Here is a 20,000-nt window from a genome sequence, read left to right as displayed (position 1 = left end):
ACGCCTCTCAAACACACGCCTCTACCGTCGCATCCCTCTTCGGCCCTCCGCCTCTGACGTAGCCGACCGCCTGTGTCATAACACGGCCGGGCGACCGACCGGCCGTCTTATCAGCCGCGGCCTTTTCAGTCCTCACTCTGTAGGCCGGCCGGTTCCGTCGACCTGCGGAAGACCTCTTTGTTGTCAGGTCAACCCGCCCGTGTACTGTAGCAAGGAGAAGCGAACGGAGGCGAGCAAGCGACAAGAGACGCTTGAAATAGACCATTCGTGTATGGGGAGTTGGGAGGGGGTGAGGGGACAGTGAAAGGGAGAGAGGGGAGAGGGGAGGAAAGAGAGAGGAGAGGAAGGTAGGAGGAAACGGGGAAGGGGGAAGGTGAAAGAGAGGTGAGAGGAGAGAGTGGACGGGAATGTGGGAGTGAGAAAGTGAATGAATAGAGGAAGGTGGAGGAGGGCGGCAAAGGAAGAGGAAAGGGGGAGAAGGTTGAGGGGAGAAGGGGGAACGGTGGGAAGAGAGGAGGAGGGTACGGGTGATGGGGGAAGGGCTCGAATTCCTCGTCGAAAGAAATGGATGACCTATATACAGTACTGTTCGGGCAGCTTCATTTAAAGTCTAACACATATACCTTCGTTCTCCCATTGTTCGTAGAGTGATGTGTCTTTGTTGGATTACTTGTTAGTAAGGCTTATGGGGATCATCAAAGTCCCCGTGGACAATACTTGTTTATTATATGTTCGTGCTACGAGGACCGTCAGGTCCATCGTGACGAGATAGAAAGGCTACATCGTGTGTGTGTGTGTGTGTGTGTGTGTGTGTGTGTGTGTGTGTGTGTGTGTGTGTGTGTGTGTGTGTTTGTGTGTGTGTGTATGTATTTACCTACATACATTCATACATATACCAATGGTTTCCCCCTTACAAGGGGGGTAGCCAAAGTAAAAAAGCATAAATCCACTCCCACCCATCCCATCCCCACACACTCCATTCCCATTCACCATCCCTTCCTCCCTCCCTCCCTCTTGTCTTGGATCCTCCTTATTTACCTAATTTACCTATGCAGTATATAGGAAAGGAGCAACGCTCGTGGAGCCCTGTCTCCTACTCTCCAATTGATCACACCTGGCCTCAAATTCATGTATGGTTCCAACTGGGATTACATTTTTATTTTCCAATTATCGTACTTAAATTTCAATTTGTGTATTGTGTGTGTGTGTGTGTGTGTGTGTGTGTGTGTGTGTGTGTGTGTGTGTGTGTGTGTGTGTGTGTATGTGTGTGTGTTCACCTTGGTCTTTGGATCACGTGCTGGACTCGTGATCGACAGCTATTTCCCTCCCGAAAGAGCGCTCAGAACTCGTATGACCGATCTATGGGTAATGCTGTGACCTTACACGCACACACACTCCCAACACCCCGCCCACGAGAGTTGGAGTAACGACTCGAACCGCAGCGATACTGAATTTATTTCAGCCCTTGACAGGATTCGAATCCGGACCGCCGTAGTGACAGTCGGAGACTCTACCAACCGCACCACCGAGTCGTGTGTGTGTGTGTGTGTGTGTGTGTGTGTGTGTGTGTGTGTGTGTGTGTGTGTGTGTGTGTGTGTGTGTGTGTGTGTGTGTGTGTGTGTGTGTGTGTGTGTGTGTGTGTATGTGTGTGTGTGTGTGTGTGTGTGTGTGTGTGTGTGTGTGTGTGTGTGTGTGTGTGTGTGTGTGTGTGTGTGTGTGTGTGTGTGTGTGTGTGTGTGTGTGTGTGTGTGTGTGTGTGTGAGTGTGAGTGTACGGACTGTATGTGCGGATAATGTAGAGCTTATATAACTACTAGAAGCGGATCCAGGATCAAAATTTGGGGAGGGGCTAATCTGAATGTTGTATATAGAGATAACGTTTTGGGGGGTCTAACCTGAATTTTGTAAATATAGATAAAGCTTTTAAAGGGATGTACTTTGTATCACGAATACAATTATATTGAACATAAATTAAAGTATAGTTGTGTGTTTTCACTTGATTTAGTGTCTTTCTAAATATTGGACAAAAGTAATACTTAATCTTACATTTTTTTAATATTTACCCTTAAAAGATGTGTTGAATATCCTTCCAATTATTACAAAGGATTACAAAAACGGAGCATGCCGACAGGAGACCTTTTGGTCCATATCTAGGTCGGATGCGAAAAAAATCATAATAATAATAAATGAATAAATAAAAACTATAATAATGTAAAAAACAAATAAAATACATAAACAAATGCATAGGTATAGTTAGATAATAAGCAAATAGGTAAATATTAAATAATAATAAATTGACATGTATTGTTTTATTAAATGCTGGGAAAAAAATCTGTCATTGTATTACTGCTTTCTGCCATGTACCTGTGTACATGAGCCAGGTCTCTTGACATCTGCAATGAGGTAATGAAAGGACAAATTTGGGGGGGAGGGGCTGCAGCCCCCTCAGCCCCCGCCCCTTCCTGGATCCGCCACTGGTAAGTACATACATGTATAAAGGTCTTTAGCCCTCTCATAAGAGCCTATTTTTCACCCTTACTGTACATAGGAACAAAACAGGAAAGGAATAACAACCTATAGTTTTTGTTCTGCTGGAACGTGGTGGCGGCGTTCTTGTCCCTAATCACAGAATGCTGAGGGAGAACAAAGGCGTGGAGCCATAGAGATTAAGGACAAAGGATTTACAAAGAAAGAGCATGCAGACAGGAGACTTTTTGGTCCATAACTAGGTCGGATGCGGAAAAAAATAATAAATAGACAAATAAAATAAGTAAATAGGTAATGATAAGTAACAAACATAAAAATAACAATAATTTACAAAAGATGATAAATAAATAAAGAATAAAAATAAACATATAAGTCAGTAAATAATAATAAGTAGATAAAATAAAATAAAAATAATTGTAGAGGAGAGATTTAAGGAAAGGATCAGAGAAAAAAGGGGAATAAAAATAGAAAATTATTAGCAAACATCTTTCATGAGCGCCTCGCATATGAAAATATATTTCATTACTCGGGGCCGTAGGGGTGTCACGAATGTAACAACTGCATCAATTTTGTGTACCCGGTACCCTATACGGGGTCGCACTAAGTATATATGGTATGAAGCTAAGATAAAAGGAAAACAACTGACGGGTTGGGGGCGGGAGTATGAATTCCACGACATAAGCTCACAAGACAAAAGCTCACATGACAAAAGTTCACATAACATAAGCTCACAAGACAAAAAATCATATGACATAAACTCACAAGACAAAAACTCACACGACATAAGCTCACATCACAAAAGCTCACACGACATAAGTTCACAAAACAAAAGCTCATACGACATAAGTTCATAAGACAAAAGATCACGCGACATAAGCTCACAAGACACAACCTCACACGACATAAATTGACAAAACAAAAGCTCACACGACATAAGCTCACAAGACAAAAACTCACATGACAAACTCACAAGACAAAAGTTCATACGACATAAGCTCATAAGAGATAAGCTCACAACATAAAATATCCCACGACATAAACTCACAAGACAGAAGGTCACACCCTTAATGGAAAAAAAAAACGACAAAAGCTCACCCTTCTTTATATTTTCTTTATCAAATTACTTCTCCCTTATAAGGAAAAGAGGTCTCTGGTACGTACGAGTATACAAGCAGTCAGGGAGCCAAGAAAGCAAGCACGTATGCATGTGCACAGATAAATCATACTGGTGTCAGCAACCAAATAAACACATTCGCACGTGCTTGGGTAGGAGGTCACGAAGGGATACACAGGCGCGAAGTCCTTACGTAAGCAAGCACCATGTGTCCACATTCAGTGTGACAAGAGCAATTAGATGAAGACCCTACCCAACTTGCGACCAACCTTTTTATCTTTATTTTTTTTCCTTTTCAGGATGAAAGTAGATTTAGAAAGGTTAGGCTAGATTAAGCTTAGTTAGACTAGGCTAGGGTTGGATAAAGTTAGGCTAAACTAGGATTAAGTTAGGATAGGCTAAGTTAGGCTAGGTTAGACTAATGTATGCTAGGGTGTGCTTGGCTAGGATAGGCTAAGTTAGGCTAAACTAGGATTAAGTTAGGATAGGCTAAGTTAGGCTAGGTTAGACTAATGTATGCTAGGTTTGGGTAGGCTATGCTAGGCTAGGGCAGACTATTTTAGGCTACGCTTAGTTAGGTTACGCTGTGTTCGTCTAAGGTAGGCTAAGTTAGGCAAAATTGGGCTCAAATGGACTAGGCTAGGCTAGGCCTAGCTTATCCTAAGCTTGGTTAGATTTCACGGGAACTTGTCCAATACGAGTCTTTACGATCAACTTTCTCGTCACTTTTGACAAAACTCACCAATAAAATGGAATGGACTTAGTAACCATGTGGAGAGTGCTAAAACTATTGGTTGCTTTAAGAGATGAGATAACTTTATGGGTGGGGATGATAGGTAGTAACGGACATGGAACGGCTTAGTGTAGTCCTCTGGGTCTCTTGCAATCTCCTCCATTCTCATGTTCGTCTGTAAAAAAAGAAATGTTCAGCGAATTTCCATCACGGCGCGCTTGCGCCAACTTCCTTATCGCGGTCAAATGAGGTCACCACCCGCGCCCGTGCGCTTCGATGGTGAGGTGACCTAAAAATAAATAAAATAAAATAAAACAAAATAAAATCGAATAAAATAAAATAAATCAACATCTAAGCTGGTCCCCCTCTTGTTCCCCAACAATTCTTAAGTAAAAACTTATGCCAAAATGTGTGTGTGTGTGTGTGTGTGTGTGTGTGTGTGTGTGTGTGTGTGTGTGTGTGTGTGTGTGTGTGTGTGTGTGTGTGTGTGTGTGTGTGTGTGTGTGTGTGTGTGTGTGTGTGTGTTTTTCACCATGGTCTTGGATCATGTGCTGGACTCGCGATTGACACATATTTCCTTCCGGGGAGAGAACTCAGAGCTCATATAACCGATCTATGGGTAATGATGTGGCCTTACACACACACACACACACACAACTCTCCGCCCACGAGAGTTGGAATAACGACTCGCAGTGCAGCGATACTGAAATTATTTCAGCCCTGGGCGGGATTCGAACCCGGACCGTCATAGTGGCGGCCGGGAACCCTACCACTGCGCCACAAGTCGTATACGAGTTCTGCATGCGTATGTGTGGGTGTGCGTGCAGTACAGCCTGGGCAAGTGGTAGTCACCAACCAATGGAAACATGTCAAGCAATTCAGGCTATAAAGTTATATCATGTTACGAACAATATACTCCCACCTATTCCTTTGCGAACGTCTGCACACTTTACCCCCCTTACCCCACCTCCTTTCCCCCACCTCCACTTCCCCCATCCACCTCCACAACCACCTCACCACACCCCCTTCTCCATCCACCTCCCTACCCACCCCTATCCCCCACCTGGCCCTCTCCTCCACCCCCTTCCCCTTCCCACACCCCACCCCTTCTCCACTCACCCCCAATCCCCCACCCAATCCTCCACCCCTTTCCACTCACCCCCAATCCCCCACCCCCTCCTCCATCCCTCACCACCCCATCCCCCATCCACCCCTCCTCTTCTCCACTTACCCCTACTCCCCCATCCACTCCTCCACCCCTTCTCCACTCACCCCCAATCCCCCACCCACTCCTAACCACCCCATCCCCCATCCACCCCTTCTCCACTCACCCCTAATCCCCCACCCACTCCTCCAAACCCTCATCCCCCCCCACTCCCCACCCCCCCACCCCACCCCAAGCTTGCGCAGGGTCAGCAGAGACCCGCTATAGCGCTACTGGACTTGAGCCTGGAAGCTGCTGTCCTTTGACATCGAGACCGCTAGACCAGCTGCAACAGCTGGGGTCGTCCGCAGCAGCGTCGACCGACGGGACGCGCGGTGGCAAAATGCTGCACGGAGGAGGAGGAGGAGGAGGAGGAGGAGGAGGAGGAGGAGGAGGAGGAGGAGGAGGAGGGAGAGGAGGAGGAGGAGGAGGAGGAGGAGGAGGAGGTACACGACCTGTGATAGCTGCGACTAATCAAGCCACTAAAAATAAAATAAAGATAAAATAAAATAAAATAAATTAGATAAAATGAAAATAAAATTTAATTAGATTAGTTAATATTAAATTATATAACGAAAACTATTCGATTTTTCATGTAAATGGTATTGAAGGAAAAGGTGAAAGTGCAGAAGTATTCATAGTATTTGTGTATTCGTTGTTTTTAACAATTTCTAATGATTGTCCCAACCTTGGCTTAATTTAGCTTAACTTAACCTAACCTAGCCTCACCTAACCTAACGTCATCTAACTTCACCTCACCAACGTAATCTCACATCACCTCAACTAACCTAACCTAACCTAACCTAACCTAAATTCACATAACTCCACCTAACCAAACCTCACCTAATCTAACCTAATCTGATTTAACCTAAACTCACCTAACCTCACATCACCTCAGCTGACCTAACCTAACATCACATACAGTAACTCCACCTAACCTAACCTCACCTAACATAACCTAATCTGATTTAACCTAACCTAACCTAACCTCAGCTAACCTAACCTAACCCCACATACAGTAACTCCACCTAACCTAACCTAACCTCACATACATTAACTCCACCTAACCTAACCTAACCTCACATACAATAACTTCACCTAACCTAACCTAACCTAACCTAACCTAACCATTTTCTCATTTTGCCACCAAGGCCTCATCCACCATATGAGTATACAATATGCAACCTTCATTAGCTCCAGGACCCGACCCCGGCCCACCCGTCTTAAATTCATGCCCATAACTCTTTTGTCAACCCTGTATCACATACTCGCCCAGTGGTCCATAAGTTGCACAGGTGGCACTTTTCCTCTTATTCCCAGCTGGCGCCAGGTGGTTTAATTCATCTTCGTGCACCCCCACCCCCTTTAGAGAGGTGACGACGCGATGCTTTGATGCTTTGATTCTGGTGAGCAACGCGCGAAGTCACCAAAATGGGGGGTTGCCAGACAGGAGAATAGAATACCTTGGCATCAGACAAATTAAAATATAAATAAATGAATAGTAAAACAAAATTAAATAGAAATTAAGTAGAAAAAAGCAACAGAAATAGAATATAAAGAAATACGTTACGCAGGTCCGAAGGGGTTCATCAAGTTAGCATTAGACAAATTAAAAGATAAACAAACGAAGATAAAAGAAAATAAACCAAGATAAATGAAGATAAACAAACAAATAAAATTAAATAGAAATTATGTATAAAAATTACAGAAACAGAAAATAAAAAAGATACGTGACCCAGGTCCGAAAGGGTTCAAGATTAGATCTCGTATCTAGGAGAGTAGTTAGATTCGAACCTCTGCCACTTCTTATGGTTAAAGGGAGCACCCGCATCGGTGAATGAAATCGTCTGGAAAGCGAGATGATGATTTCAACGCATGATATTCTCGGAACTCGATACAGGGAAACATCATTTAATGTTGTTGACTTGTTTTTTATCAAAACTCCAAAAATGTCATTAAAATATTAGTTACAGTGAGGAGAGGCGAGATTTTGATGTGCAAATAAACAGTGTTGTTGAATACTTGTACATTTGCGTCAGAACAAACGGATTCCATTAGTGTTACATAATTTATATGCAAGTGTCTTCAAGTGTCCCAAATATAAATGATTATAAGATTAAATATCAATATATTAGACTAATTTAAGGATAATTAACGTATGTGTACATACGCATGTGTGTATGTGTGTGTGTGCGTGTTCGTGTATGTGTATATGTGTGTGTGTGTGTGTGTGTGTGTGTACGTACTCGTGTGTGTGTGTGTGTGTGTGTGTGTGTGTGTGTGTACGTACTCGTGTGTGTGTGTGTGTACGTACTCGTGTGTGTGTGTGTGTGCGTGTTCGTGTGTGCACGTGCTCGTGTGTGTACGTGCTCGTGTGTGTGTATGTGTGTGTGTGTTTGTGTGTGTGCACGCGCTCATGCATGTCCATGTACGTCCGCGCGTGTGGATGCATCCATGCACATGTGTGCGTGCACGTGTGTGTATACGTGTACGTGTGTGTGCGTGCCATGACTACTGATGTGCGTATGTACTTTGTATACATGAGGGCACGCACAATCAAGCATGGCATGTGAATTGCAAATTCAACATAAATTTCATTTTGCATGGGTCACTCCCGTCCACCATCTCTCAGGGTAGAAAGAATGACCTTCCAGACTATATATTATTCCGTCCGGCCAGACAACAAATAAAATCTTCTGTAAGTCATAACAAAGGCGAGATAAGAATCTGATTTGATGATGCTGGCATCCGACCCCCATTAGGTTAAAAAAAAAAAAAAAAAAAAAATCCGCGCGCGCAAAAACGACACTGTCATCATCACGCGTCAACCCGACTTCATCATCATTTTAAACAAACATCACTAATCTGCTGAGACGTGTAAGTGAGTCGAGGGGGGGGGAGATTCTGGCCAAGAACCTCAAGAAACCAACACCGTCTCAGGGATATTAAGACTTTTTAAAGAGAAATAAAAAAAAAGGGAAAGAGATAGAGATAGAGTGAGAGAGAGAGGGTGGGAGAGAGAGGGGGCGGGAGAGAGAGAGAGAGAGAAAGAAGGAAAAAAAAACACCGTTAAGAGTCGAACAAGGCTGGTCCCCCCCCCTCCCCCCTCCCGCTTCCTACGCCCCTCCGACCAAAGTAAGGGAGCCCCGTCGCTTTGTGTACTACCTCCTGGCGATAAAAAACTTAATGGCAATCTGTGAGCGCGGCAGCAGACGACACTCATTGGGCCCGTGTTCGAGTTGGATGGTAACAAAAAAACCCACAGTTTCTGTCACCACAAACACCAGGACATGACCCTCGTCATGCAGTACCGCGTCATGGACATGGGGGACGTTCTCTGGAAGGAGAAGGACGTGGAACTCCAGCCAGATGGACCCAAAGGGATTTGATGACTTGGCGCGAAGCCAAGCGCAAGCCAGATCCGTTGACGGTTTCGGACGACGCGACCAGCTACGCTAATAAGGACTGTGCAGGAATTTCACTGTGCAGAGTTGAGGCGTCCTTTGAATTTTTGTTTTATATATATATATATATATATTTTCTCTCTTTTTGTGTCCCTCCAAGGTTGTGATACTACAATCAAAACTAAAACTTAACTCTCATGAACTAACTCTCATGTTGCAATTCATAGAAGAAGACTTCTTGATCTGTGTTCGAAAGCTTGAAAGCATAAGAACATAAGAAAGAAGGAGACTGCAAGAGACCATAAGGCCTACACTAGGCAGTTCCATGTCCATCACCACCTATCATCCCTATCCATAAAACTATTTAACCTCTTAAAACAACCGATAGTTTCAGCTTTCTCTACACGGTTACTAAGACTATTCCATTCGTTAGCCACCCTATTGGTAAACTAGTTCTTGCCTATTTCATCCTTAAATCTAAATTTGTAAAACTGAAATCCACACAGCAGGGGGGCCCGAAACCGACACTGTCATAGCAGAAAAGAGGCAATGGGGGTAAACGACTGTTCACACACACACACACACACACACACACACACACACACACACACACACACACACACACACACACACACACACACACACACACACACACTCTCTCTCTCTCTCTCTCTCTCTCTCTCTCTCTCTCTCTCTCTCTCTATCATACACACACACACACACACACACACACACACACACACATCCTTCAAATCAAACCTTTAAGCCGAAATACCTTCAAATGTACTGCAGGAGATGGTCAACATAGATAGAAGCGCTAGTAAAGTGCAGTCCATAACTATGTATAATTAATGTTATTTCGTGCTAATTAAACTTTTTTTTAATTTCAATTATGCTACCTAAAGACGAGGCGGCGCCAAAAGATAAATAAATCATTTCTAAAACTATATTAACTTTTTTTTTTGTAGGTATACTTCAGCAAATGAGCAATCCCCCTGGTCGATCCCCCACCCTCCCCCCGTTATCCCCCCCCTGCCCTCCCCCGCTATCTCCCCCAGCTCGGAAAAACCCAAGCTCTGGGTTCTGCCTGGCATTTGCGAAAAGGAAAAACCGCCGGACTCCGGAGAAGAGGTCAAGAACAAAGGAGGCCACTCACAAGAAGAAGAAGAAGAAGAAGAAGAAGAAGAAGAAGAAGAAGAAGAAGAAGAAGAAGAAGAAGAAGAAGAAGAAGAAGAAAAAGACTGAGGAGCACATCGTGAAGGACACGATAGTATCCCCCCCCTCCCTACGCCAACCCCCCATTCTAACCTCCCTTTCTAACCTCCCAACGGCATCCCCCCCATCTCAACACCCCATCCCCCAACCCCAACTCCCCACCCCAAACCCCAAAAAGATCCTCTCCCGAATAACGTCAACTCTGCCTCCCCATGGGACACCTCGAAATATTTTATTCTGGTTAGTGCCAGCCGATTTTATTCAGCTTGAGATCGCAGACGAAGAGCGACGATGGCACGGACTTCGAGGGGATGGACGGACCTCTCCCCGTCGCCGAAGAGGATCCACGTGGACGAAGAGAGTAGCCTGGCGCCAGGCAGGCAGCTGACAACAAGTGACACTACTCGGAGCTGAAGGCGTCAAAGATATGCAATCTGACACGGACCATGACAAGGCAAGAAAGAGAAATCCTTGTGAAGTGAAGGACGATGAAGGAGAGAGAGAGAGAGAGATAAAGAGGTTGAAAAAGAGAGATGAATAGGTTGCCATGATCAGAGACGATGATAACTCACCTGGGAATGCGGACTAAGAGTGAGTGAGAGAGAGAGAGGGAGAAAGAGAGAGAGAGAGAGAGAGACGACTTCGATAGCATCGGCGAAGGAAGATGACGTCACCAGGAAAGCTCGTCGGAGCGAATGGTTCGACGCGAAGAAAGCTTCGTTACCTCGGGGAACAATTCGCCGCTAACGTTTCTTATCACATATTTCTGAGCAACCCCTCCCCTCCCCCTTCCCCCTCCCTTCCCCCCTCCCCTCCATTCCCCCCTCCCTTCCCCCCCCCTCCCCTCCCCCTCCCTTCCCCCCTCCCCTCTTCCTCAAGGGGTGAAGAAAAAGCTCTAGTGATTGCTGTGTTGTACCTATGGATGGGGGACCGCTGCGGGGGACGAGTATAAGGTATTTCGGCAGGAACCTGGAATAAAATTAACTTCTGGAACAGTAAGAGTTAAAAAAAAAATCCATAACCACTTTCCAGACGGAGGTGGGGGTGTCATGAAGAAGAAGAAGAAGAAGAAGAAGAAGAAGAAGAAGAAGAAGAAGAAGAAGAAGGAGGAGGAGGAGGAGGAGGAGGAGGAGGTAAGGAGCCTACACCAGGAGGCGCGTAGCTGTGGCTCAAGCCTTAACCCTTACTTGGATTGTTGGGACATGTAACAGTTCCTCTTGGGAACCGGAGGACATCTCGTGACGGCAACCAGAAGGAGTAGGACTCAAGGAGGACACTTCGGGGAGGATGGGGAGATCGATGTACCTCCTCCAGTGAGCAGAAGTCGGACGACAGGGAAGTCGAGGTCGAAAGAGGAAATGGAAATTTTGATAAGAAGAGGAGAAGAGGAAGGGATGAAGAGTAAAGAGACGAGTGCCGAAACGCCAAGAAATCAAAACGACGAGGAATGAAGACAGAAACCCAAAGCCTAATGAAAATGAAAAAGGAGAAAAAAAATTGAACCAGACTTAAAAAAAAAGGAACAAGATACGAACAAGGTCAGTGTCATAAGAACAAAGAACAAAGAGAAGAGGATAATGTAAGACAAAGAAAAAAATAAATGAGATAGAAATTGAGAAGGGAAGGAAGTGGATGAGAGGGAAGAGGACGGAGAGGGAGGCGATGCACGAGGCTAAGCGAAGCGAAGCGAGGCCAAGCGAGGCGAAGGTGGGCAGGGCAATGATACGGGCGAGTGAGGAGCGGTTAGGTCATTCAGTCAGCTCGTCTGTTAGTGTCAAGGTAACCGGGTCGAGGACGGTCGGTCGCTTCGGGTCAATCACCATTCAACCTCCAACTCCACTTCGATAACCGGATGGAGTGGTGATAGGGAGGGGGTAGTATTACGAAGGTGACCGTGGAGGGGGAGTGGACCGTGGGTGAGGTGGAGGTGAAGGTGGAGCTGGGTGACCGTGGGGTGAAAAAGAGAGAGAGAGAGAGAGAGAGAGGGAGGGGGGGGACCTCAAATGACGGTGTGAAGGGGACCTACTGTAACTATCACGGAGCTGGAAGATCGGGGTGTTAGGGGTGACAGGGATAGACTGAGATAACGATGGGGTGGATGGGAGGAACTTGGGGTGACAGGAAGGCAAAAGAGAGGGAGCGGAGTGTTTTTTTTTTTTTTTTTTTTTTTTTTTTTTTTTTTTTTTTTTTTTTTTTTTTTTAGCTTTTGTTTTTTTTTTTTTTTTCTTTTTTTTTTAGGGCTCTGCAATGAAGACACAATAGAAATTAAAAGGTAACCATAATTTTTTCTTTTCTTTTTCTAGTCTCCAATCGTAAAGGAATACTGTGCGACCTTTAAGAATGTTCCTGGAATACGAACAGTATGAAACTTGTGGAGCCAGAGCCCCATAAGGTATGTGATAAATGTAGTGGAAGAGAAAGTCGGGTTTGACAATAGGGTGCAATAGGACTGTGGTCACTACGTAATGAAGAAAGGGACTGGGGTGACGTGGAAGAGGGCTGGGGTGAGGAGGGAGAGGACTGGAGTGAGGAGGGAGAGGACTGGGGTGAGGTGGGAGAGGGCTGGGGTGAGGAGGAAGAGGGTTGGGGTGAGGAGGGAGAGGACTGCGGTGAGGTGGGAGAGAGCTGGGGTGAAGAGGGAGAGGACTGGGGTGAGGAGGGAGATGACTGGGGTGAGGTGGGAGAGGGTTGGGGTGAGGAGGGAGAGGACTGGGGTGAGGAGGAAGAGGGTTGGGATGAGGAGGGAGAGGAGTGGGGTGAGGAGGAAGAGGGTTGGAGTTAGGAGGGAGAGGACTGGAGTGAGGAGGAAGAGGGTTGGGGTGAGTAGGGAGAGGACTGGAGTGAGAAGGAAGAGGGTTGGGGTGAGGAGGATGAGGGAAGAAGAGTGGAGTTCGAGTGGAGTACGGTGGGGGTAATGGTGGGATTAAGAGACTGGTGTATGACGATGAAGTGGAAGAGGAAGAATGGTGTATGACGATGAAGTGGAAGAGAAAGAATGGTGTATGACGATGAAGTGGAAGAGAGAGGCTGGGGTGACGATGAAGTGGAAGAGAGAGGCTGGGGTGACGATGAAGTGGAAGAGAGAGGCTGAGGTGACGATAAAGTGGAAGAAAGAGACTGCGATGACGATGAAGTGGAAGAGAGAGGCTGGGGTGACGATGAAGTGGAAGAGAGAGGCTGGGGTGACGATGAAGTGGAAGAGAGAGGCTGGGGTGACGATGAAGTGAAAGAGAGAGGCTGGGGTGACGATAAAGTGGAAGAAAGAGACCGGGGTGACGGTGCACGGAGCATTATTACATTGGAAGAACATCCCGGCAGAAGACCTTTTGGTCCATAACTAGGTCGGACGCGAAAAAAATAATGATAAATTAAATTAGTTAATAAATAAACAAATGAATAAATAAGTGAATAGATAGATAAGGATAACTAATAAACAAAAAGGTAAATGATAATAAATCACAATAAAAAACAAAATAATAGATGAATAATAATATGGAGTGATAATGTGGAGGAAATCATCTTAACGACTGCCAATTGTTTGGTTCGCCTGTTAATTCATTTCTTCCTTTAACTATCCGACCTACTCATGGACCAAAAGGTCTCTTGTCGGTATGCTCCGCCTTTGTAATCCTAAGGTTGGCAGACGCCTGTTGGGCTTCCCCACCCCCACCCCGAGGCTTAAAAAAATCACCTGCCGACACCCATAATAAGTGTAAACGTCACTGGAAGGAGTGAAGGAGTTGAACGTGAAGACACCTTCTCCCGGACATACCACCGTAGCTCTTGGAATTCCGAAGCGGGCAGGTGACACCTGGTTGTGAAATCGACCCGGAGATCTTGTCCGCCTGAAGAAACAGGTGTGTGTGTGTGTGTGTGTGTGTGTGTGTGTGTGTGTGTGTGTGTGTGTGTGTGTGTGTGTGTGTGTGTGTGTGTGTGTGTGTGTGTGTGTGTGTGTGTGTGTGTGTGTGTGTGTGTGTGTGTGTGCGCGCGCGCGTATTTACCTAGTTGTATTTACCTAGTATTTTACGGGAAGAGAACTATGCACTCTTTGTACCTTTCAGCATCAAGTTTGTTCTTAAATTCTTGTATGGTTTTTTGCACACACTATTGTTTCGTCCAATTTGTTCCAGACATCTACCACTCTGTGTGGGAAACTATTCTTTTTCAGATCTCTTCTATAACTATCCTTTTTAAGTTTCTTTTCGTGTCCTCTTGAGCGCGCGCGCGCGCGCGTGTGTGTGTGTGTGTGTGTGTGTGTGTGTGTGTGTGTGTGTGTGTGTGTGTGTGTGTGTGTGTGTGTGTGTGTGTGTGTGTGTGTGTGTGTGTGTGTGTGTGTGTGTGTGTGTGTGTGCGTGTGTGTGTGTGTGCGTGTGTGTGTACGTGCCCGTGTGCATGGGAGGGATGTATGTTTGTGTGGGTGGGTGGGTGTATTATTTATATTATTATAATTTTTATCTATTTATATATTTTCATTATTATAATTTTTTCGTATCCGACCTAGTTATGGACCAAAAGGTCTCCTGTCGGCATGCTCCGCCTTTGTAAAATCCTTTGTAAACAGAAAATACTTGAACAAGGACCGCGAAAAAAACAACTCTTCAAGATGGAGAGTTGAGAGCAGTGAAGAATGACATATAAGTGGATATAATAATATGGGGTGAAAGTAGGTTTGATGTTATAAATCTGAAGACAATAGCCAGATGTCCCCCTTGAGTCATGGGTATGGGACAAGGCCGAACATCAAGAAATGCCATCGGTCATAATGATTCGCTTAAGGAAAGTATTGAACAGGGTAACAACATAATCCTGTTGGTGACTTCAATTGTAAAGAGGTAAATTGGGAGGAATGGGGAGCAAGTGGAAGTAATGGGGTAATGATCCGTTAGATATAGAAAACGGAAGTACAATGATCCAATTGGTTAAAGCTAAGACAAGATCAAGGCTAGACGACACACCAAAATGAGATTAGATTAACCGCTAATCAGAGAAAAAACTGCAGTCAATACATGTTCCCCACAGGAAAAATGATTCATTTGACGCCAGACCAAAGATATCAATTACATAGACAAAACAGACAACTTTGGGAAAAGTAATTCCTCATGTTTGATCATTTTCTTCGAAAAATTAGATTGGAAAGAATTCTCAAAGACAAGGGACAGAGAGAGAACATGATGAAAATTTCTTGCCTTCTACAACTTGTGCCAAGTGGTAGTGGGTAAAGGAACAAATAGCTTTCGCTTCTCCCCTCTCTTCCCTCGCCTTTCTTCTCTTTCATATCTCCCCCTCTCCTCTTCTTCCATCTCTTCCTCCTCTTCTTTCCCCTCTTCCTCCTCCTCCCCTCTTCCTCCTCTTCTTCCCACTCTTTCTCCTCCTCTTCCCCTCGCCTTCCTCCTCTCTCTTCCTCCTTTTCTTCCTCCTCTTCTTCTCTCTCTTCTTCTCTCTCTTCTTGTCTCTCTTCTTCTTCTTCCTCTTCCCCCTCTTCTTCCTCTTCTACATCCTCCTCTTCTCCCTCTTCCTCCTCCTTTTCTTCCTCTTCTTCCTCCTCTTCCATCTCTATGGATTGGTTAATAGGTACAGACATGGTACACAAATGACCTTAGACACAATATGTGAGGAATCCCCATAGGAAAGGAGGAATCTGGATACGTAAAGTATGTAGAGAAGAGATGTCTGACAACATTCGATGCCCAATAATGTGTTCATTTAAAGAGATAATGCCTCAGAATAGAGAAAGGTCAATGTAGTACCAATCTACAAAACACGAAGACCTCTGAAAGAGAAGTAAAGGGTGGGATTGAAATGACAAATGGAAGATGAAAAAAAAAAATAGAATGACAGGGGAAAAAAGAGAAGGGGAGGAAAGGGAGACAAAGGGAAAGTCGCAGCAATGAAGACCGGGGCACTGCGTTAAAAAAAAAAAGAAAAAAAAAAAAAAAAGTCCACGGGCAAAGTGAAACAAATGAGATAGTGGAAGGCGGGGCGGGGAGATGAGGAGGAGGAGAAGAAAGAAAATGGAGAAATAAAGAAGAGGAAGAGGAGGAAGAGGAAGAGGAATTGTGGGAAGAGGAGGAAGAAGAGGGGGAGAAATAGTGGAAGGCGGGGAAGAGGAAGAGGAGGAGGTGGAGAAAGAAAGTAGAGGAATGAAGAAGAGGAAGAGGAGAAAGGGGAGGAAGAAGAGGGAGAGGAAAAGGAATTGTGGGAAGAGGAGGAAGAAGAGGGGGAGGGATAATGGAAGGCGGGGAAGAGGAGGAGGAGAAAGGAAATGGAGAAGTGAAAAAGAGGAAGAGGAGAAATGTAAGGAAGAGGAATTGTGGGAAAAGGAGGAAGAAGAGGAGGGAAATAGTGGAAGGCGGGAGGAGGGAGGAGGAGGAGGAGAAAGAAAATGGAGGAGAGAAGAAGAGAAAGAGGAGAAAGGGGAGGAAAAGGAAGAAGAGGAGGAGGAATAGTGGGAACAGGAGGAGGAATAGTGGGAGGAGGGGAAGAGGAAGAAGAGGAAAAAGAAAATGGGGAAGTGAAGAAGAGGAAGAGGAGAAATGGGAAGAAAAGGAAAAGAAGAGAAGGAGGAATAGTGGGAAGAAGAGGAAGAAGTTGGGGAAGAGGAAGAGGAGGAGGAGGAAAAAGAAAATGGAGAAGTAAAGAAAAGGAAGAGGAGAAAGGGGGCGGAAGAGGAAGAAGAGGAGGAGGAACAGTGGGAAGAGGGAGAGAAGAGGGGGAGGAGGAGGGATAGTGGGAAGAGGAAGAGGAGGAGGAGGAGGGGGAGGAGGAGGAGGAGTGGAAACTGGAAGAGTGAAGGTCGAATAAGAAGGACCATGGGATGAAAAATGACTAAGAGGAGGAGGAGGAGGAGGAGGAAGAGAGGTGGAGGAGGAGCGAAGGTCGAATGAGAAGGACATGACCATCGTCCTTAGCGCGACCTGAGGCAACCCGGGGGGGGGGGTTGATGAGGGGGGGAAGAGGGGAGGCAAAGAGGGAGGGATAGATGGATGAAGAAGAGTGGACGGGGGGGAGGGTTGATGAAGGGGGGGAAGGGGGAGGTAGAGAGGGAGGGAGGGATGGAAGAAGAGGAGGGGAGTGAGGGATGGAGGAAGAGGAGGGGCTCGAGGGAGGGAGGGAGGGAGGGAAGGGAAACAGGAATATGGGTGATGGGAGAGGAAGAAAGGTAGGATAGAGTGGGAGGGAGGGAGGTAGGAGAGAAGCTATGGGTAGGAGAAGGGAATCAGGGAGAGGAGGGAGAGAAAGTGAGGAGGGGAGAGGAAGGGAGAAAGGGAAAAGAAAAGGAAAATAATGAGAGAAAATGGGAAGTAAAGAGAGGAAAGGGAGGAAGTGAGGGAGGTGGGAGAAAAGGGAAGGGAAGGGAAGGGAAAGAAAGGGCAGGGAAAGGAAAGGAAGGGGAAGGCAGGAAGAAAGATTAAAGGGAAGAAGAGGGAAAGAAGAAGAGATATTGTCGGGAAGAGTGAAAATGTATGGCAGGAAGGGAAAGGGAGGAATAAGAAGGGACAAAACTTTAAGAAAGAAAGCGCCTTGCTATGCTGATGTGCTGTGTCTTGCTGCATTGCTTCTGACCCAGGGCAGTGGGCGGGATACAGAGACGTCCCGTCATCCAGGAGGAGCTAAGAAAAGAGGGAGGGAGGGGTGCTGAATGGGAGTGGAGTAGGTGGGGATGAAATGGGTGGGAGTGGAATTTGTAGTGACACGTCAATACCTCCGTTTTCTTTGGTTAAGTTTCCCGCGTATTCTGTTTCCACGAATTCCGATGTCTTTGCTCTGCCAATGTTATTGTAAAAATTGTATTTCACCATCTTTATCAAATTACTCCATATAAAACTATTTATTTTCATCATATTCATCATAATCTGTTTTTGTATAATAATCAAGCCTATATAAGACTATATTTGCATGAGTAATCTTTTCATCATCCACATGGAGGTGTGCATTATGATGTAATGACCTGCGACAATAAATTTATATTGCCAGATAGCTCTGAGACATCTCATTCACCTCTATAAAACTATATAAAGGTGTCCAAACCTATAAAGTATCCCTGTAGATCTTGTCTATCTCCCTTGTATGGTAGAAAAGCCTTGGTATATGTATGTAAGTATTATTGTCATTTATTATTATCATTATTTATTATTATTATTATTACTTGCTCTTCTCTCTCTAATGCCGGGCAACTTTGATACATTTCCTTTGTTACCCGCGGGTCGCGCCGTGGCTCGGTTGGTAGAGCGTGCGTCTGGTAACCGCGCGGTGAATTCGGCGTCTGTTCGAACTCTGGCTGTGGCGCAGAGGTTAGGAAGGGCGTCCATTCTGAGTAATGTCCCCCTCCCACTGCTCACCTCGGACCTGAGGTGATTTGGTGACATCAACTGTGTGTGTGTGTGTGTGTGTGTGTGTGTGTGTGTGTGTGTGTGTGTGTGTGTGTGTGTGTGTGTGTGTGTGTGTGTGTGTGTGTGTGTGATGTATTAGATTCCTCCGGGTATTGTCACTGATGTGGCTATAGCGTGGACACCGTCTCCTGCGTTCATGTCTGAAGAGTTCCGGACCATCGGCAAGGCTGAGGTCTGAGTGGGTTCGAGCCCCGCAAACCACGAAAAAAAAAGTAAACAAGAAAGGCAAGGTGGGGCTTCGAAGAAAAGGGGCAAACGACAACCAGACATCCCCAAAGATGTCCGCCAAGATCATAAGGGAAAAAAAATAAAAAACAAGTCTATCATAATAAGCGTCCTGTGATGACGGAGCCTTTGTTATTTGAGGTTTCGCTTGTTAGATCTTGTACTTGATAAAGCTGTAACAAGTGAAACATCGTACTAACGAACGCTCCGTCATCAGAGAGCGTTTATTATGATAGAAAGTAAAAAACTTTATTCATAGAAAAATAAAAAGACAAAGAGAAACTGGTGATGGAAGAAGTGGTAACTAGGGAGAGAAAGAAAGGAAGAAAGGAGAGCAAGGGTTACTGAACGAGAAGATACAAAGAAGAAACGAGAGAAAAAACTCAACGTATAAATTTGACAAGGGAACTCCCCGATGTTACCTGGGAGGATTGGGGAGGAGAAGGAGGAGGAGGGAAGGGAGAGTGGAGAAGGGAGGGGAAGAAGAGGTGAAGGAGGGAGAGGAAGAAGAGGGGAAGGAGGGAGGAGGAGGGAAGGGAAAGAACAGGGGAACAAAGGGAGGGAAAGGAGGGAGGAGGAGGAAAGGGAAAGAACAGGAGAACGAGGGAAGGAAGAGGGGAAGGGAAGGAGAGAGGGAAAGAAGATGGGAAGAAGGGAGAAGGAGGGAAGGGAAAGAAGAGGAGAAGGAGGGACAGAAAGAAGAGGGGGAGGAGGAAAGAGTGACGGGAGATAGGAGGGGAAGGAGGGAAGGGAGAAGGAGGGAGGAGGAGGGAGGGAAAGAAGAAGAGAAGGAGGAGGTAGCTACCGTGACAAGGTAAGGAGGCCCCTGACCGTTCAATATCGGGATTTTTTTTCCCCTTATTTTCGTCTTATTTCATCTTCTTTTATCTGTCTCACTTATTTCATTTTATCTCTTTTTCTGCATGAGAGGACAGAGAGGGGGGAGGGGTCGCCGATGAAGTATAGTGGCCTTGCTGTGGATGTACTGTGTCTTGCTACATTGCTTCTGACCGAAGGGAGTGGGCGGGATACAGGGATGACCCGTCATCCAGGAGGAGCCAAGATGAAAGGGAGGAAAGGGGTGGTGGGTGGGTGGGAGTGGAATGGGTGGGAGTAGATATGTGCCTTTGACTTGGCTACCTTCCTTATAAGGGGGAAAAACTTTATTGTTATTATATATACATATATATATATAATATATATATATATATTTATTTATATATACAGTA

The sequence above is a fragment of the Oratosquilla oratoria genome, chromosome 24, assembly GCF_046742065.1.
Source record: "Oratosquilla oratoria isolate Oo_2021 chromosome 24, ASM4674206v1, whole genome shotgun sequence".
NCBI classification, from domain to species: domain Eukaryota; kingdom Metazoa; phylum Arthropoda; class Malacostraca; order Stomatopoda; family Squillidae; genus Oratosquilla; species Oratosquilla oratoria.
Note: the sequence above shows the minus strand (reverse complement) of the source record.